Source organism: Malurus melanocephalus, unplaced genomic scaffold (genome assembly GCF_030028575.1).
Source record: "Malurus melanocephalus ecotype Western Australia unplaced genomic scaffold, MMel_1.1 scaffold_797, whole genome shotgun sequence".
NCBI classification, from domain to species: domain Eukaryota; kingdom Metazoa; phylum Chordata; class Aves; order Passeriformes; family Maluridae; genus Malurus; species Malurus melanocephalus.
Genome location: NW_026624029.1, coordinates 20,269 through 24,431, shown reverse-complemented (window position 1 = coordinate 24,431; position 4,163 = coordinate 20,269).

Sequence of the window (4,163 nt, the reverse complement as noted above, 5' to 3'; positions counted from 1 at the left end):
TCCATGCCCCACAGGTGGCTCTGTGGTGACACTGCCAGTCCGTGCTCCACAGGTGGCTCTGTGGTGACACTGCCCACGCTCCCACAGCCCCTGTGCACGCTCTGGCTGCTGGGAAAGGCCCTTTGCTTTGGGGGTCATTTTGAAATCACTCTCTTTGAGGGGCCTTACGAATTGCTGAACTGTCAAACTAAGTTCTTGTGATTGARTATTTATTGCTGAGCTCAGCATGAAATGTAGAACAAAGCCTAAATCCAAGGATGCTTTTGACTTTAGTGTAAGTGCCGACAGCATTTTTAATATAGACAGTATTTTAGTAATGGATGCTTCAAATTATTCTGATATTTTGTGTCCTCGGCTGTTTTCTCTGTACTGTGGCTTAGCCCTGGAGCCTGTGCTGGAATGAGTAACATGCAGAGATGTGAGGCTTAGGACAAGCTCAGCTGAGACTGCTCTGAGACAGGTTAGAGCAGAGATTTTCTGGGAMTGCTGTGGGCTCAGAGCTGCGTTACGCCGTTCCACATCACAAGAACAGCTCAAGTGTTGCTCTGTGCTCACAGCACTGGAACAGGGTCRGCTGTCACTGGTGGAGCTTGCCTGGATCCCCAACTGGAGTCCACTGTGCCACGGGGAATTGCTCATGCTCATGGAGCAGTCAGGATTAATGTTGTGTGGCGCTGAGAGCGGGGTCAGTGCAGGCTCAGCGAGTGCTGAGGGCAGCCTGGGGCTCCTGGTTTGACCTTGGCACAGCCTGCCAGGGCCAGTCCTGGGCCAAGCACAGCTGCTGATATCTCCTGTACTCTGCACTAGTACCAAGAGTATAAATATACAGGATTTGGGCAAATCCAAGAATCCACAGAATGCCTTTTGTTCTCYTTAACAGAGTCACATCAGTGTTTCTTTCGTGTAAAACGTCCGTGGGGCTTCGCTGCTTCCAAAGTGAAATGCATTCCAAGTGGTAACTGCAACTGCTAGTAAATAGAATTACAAGTGCTACTGACAGATAGGAAAACAGCTCTGATGATGTAAGGGCAGAGCTGGTACAAAAAGCAGCCTCTGTCAGCATCAAAATGAAGCCCATGTGAAACATTACCCTCAAAGGTACCCCTGAGGTCGTTCTTTGCTCACAGAGAGGTATCSTGGAAGGTTTGAATCACAGCAATGGTCAGCCTGCACTGTTTTATAAAAGGAGATGAATATCTTGTTGGAATTTCACAGATAGGCTTATCAGAGATGAGGAATATGGCACAGAGAAATGAGAGCCTTCAAAAGGCCGTTCTGTGTCCTGGAGGGACACTGACCCATGGCTGTCTGTGCTGAGGGAAAAGCAGGAATGTTCATTTGGGGTGTGAGAGGAGGGCACAGCCCCCATGGGGACTCCACTGTCCCCTCAGTGTGGTGGCTGTGGACCAAAGGCTCCAGGTTTTGTGGTGCTGCAGAGCACAAAGGCTGTTCCCACTCTTGTAGAAAAGTTTCCCCTAAAAGGGCTCTGTTCCCAGCCACAGAGTCTGCCTGGCCCAGGGAGTGCAGCTCAGGGGTGGCTCCATATCCCATCACTGAAGCAAGAATCCATCAAGTATCCAAGTATCTTTGTGAGGGAAAAACCCCAAAGTTTGACTTTGGATCCAAAGCATTACATTTGTGATTCCACAGAATTTTGTGGCTTTGCAAATGTTCTTTTTTTTTTCAGTACAAGCTCAYGAACCTGGAATGAAATGGTCCTTTGGGGACAAAACAAAACAGAAATGTTCTGACACCAAGTTCCATGCATGTTTTCTGCCACCTGCTAATGGCAAATATGAGCTCCTCCATCCCAGGAGCCGATGGCACAGATAACATCACTGTGGAGAAAATTGTGGGGTGCTGAAAATGAGACTCCTGTTTCAGATGTCCTGACAGATCAGCGCCTTTGGGGCTGGGTCTCACTGACACTCACACAGACACAGTCAGTGTGACAGCCTTAATCCCAGAAATTAAATATTTTAGGGCAGGCAAAAGGAGAAAAGCTGAAAAGCTTCTGTTCACATCTATCCCCAAATCAGGCTTTGCTGCATATACCTCCATTATTATTATTATACCCCCATATACCTGCATATATCTCCTAATTATGATGGGCCAGGGCAAGCAAGGCTGAGGTGGGAACACTTTTAAAGTGCCCAGTAAAGCCTCTGCTCTGAAAACTGATCTCATGGCAGCGTGGACGTGGTGGGCAGTGCYTCAGAGGTAAACATCCATTTACAGAAATATCTGAGGCACTCAACAAGGTCCTTGTTGCTTTTCACCCTGGTGCTGCCTGCAGCTTTTGCTTACTGAGGGAATTGATGGTGTTTGGTGTGAACCAGAGGTAATTGTGAGCAGCTCCTCAAACACCCTGTTTAGGGAAGGCTGGTCCCTGGAAGCAGCCAGGATCTGTGAATAAACATCCTGTCACAGGTGACCACCTTATCTATGGTAAGGACCTAAAAAACGACACTTTGCTAAGTTTAAATACCCCAAAGCAGAGCTGAGCAGCCAGCAGGCAGCTGCCTCACCCCCTGTTAACCACATCTACTTTCAGCACGAAAAMCAGAATTACAATGTCTGACACCTTCCAAACAATCCCTGCATTTCATGCCTGAGTGAAATCAGTGAATTGCAGTCCAAAATGTAAAGGAGAATCCGAGTGTCTGCTGTGGCTCTGTGCAGGGAGGGAGTTCTGGGGGGACTCTTGTGCTCAGATGTGTTAGAGCCGAGGCACACAGGAGCACAGGGACACAGGGACCCAGGGACACAGGAGCACACAGGGACACAGGGACACAGGCACACAGGGACACAGGGACACAGGCACACAGGCACACAGGGACACAGGGACACAGGGACACAGGGACACAGGGACACAGGAACACACAGGGACACAGGGGAGGTGCAGGCAGAGCCCACTGTGCCCATGGTCACACAAGGACAGGGTCAGCAGGACTGTGGTCATTCTGTCCAAACCCTGAGCTCTGTGGGCACATCGTGGACACGTCGTGTTTACACAGAGCCTCACACCACGAGCACACAGGAACAGKGGCTCCAAATATCCAAAACCCACACAACATCCCTCTGTCAAAGRAGCATTTTGGAATGCTCGTAGCAAGGAGTGACAATTATCAGAAGGGAGCAGCTAGCAAAGTTAGAAAAAAAGCCAGCAGGCTGGAAGGGGCAGACCACCTGAATCTGCAGCCATGGGGCAGAGATTTCTCGTGCTCTTAACAGCCCCAGCCTGCTCCATTCCTGCAGGCAGAGTGTAGGATTTTCCCTGTGCACTTACAGGGTGSAATGCCCTGTCCATGAAGTCTCAAATGAAAGACAGGATGGCTCTGAAAAGCATGATAAAGTCTTTGAAAAATGAAGATAATACCAAGGCCTGCTGCTGAGCATGTGAGACTCAGAAGTGCTGCTGCTGAACAGCATTTCTGCACCAGGAACCTGCAGCAGCTGCTGGGGATGCAGATCAGCCCTTCAGCTCATCCTGCTGCATTCAGATCCTGCTGCATTCAGATCCTGCTGCATTCAGATCCTGCTGCATGGCTTCTGCACTCACCAGTGCTTGCAGTGCCTCACCTCTGCATCACCAGCATTTCCTCACCTCTGCATCACCAGCATTTCCTCACCTCTGCATCACCAGCATTTCTCAGCACAGTCACCACCAGCTCTCCATCCCTGCCACACCTTCCAGCTCACAGCTCTGCATTCCTCAGCCTCTCCAAGACACGCTTTGCTCATGAACTCAGCTCCTGGGGCTCACACTCACTGTGGGAGTGATTCACATGGGATCAAGCTGTAGTCATGATGGATTTAGGCCTGTCCTTGGAGGAGCAGATCCTGTCACCTAAATAGCACTTCTGGGAAATATTTTACAGCTTGCATAAAGAAAAAAATCTACTGGGAATAGGTTATCTGTAGTGACAATGGTGCTCACACACACAGGAACGCAGTGATGTATATCGTGTCTGTTCTTTAACCTGTGGCTGCAGCTCCCCAGCTTGCTCCCAGTTTATTAAACTCAGTTTATGAAGCTTTTCCTGCTGTCTGTCACATCTGCAAAATCTCCAGTGTTTCGTGCTGTCTATCACATCTGCAAAATCTCCAGTGTTTACAGCTCTCAGAGCTCCCAGAGCTGCTGGGACAGACAGATTCTGTGT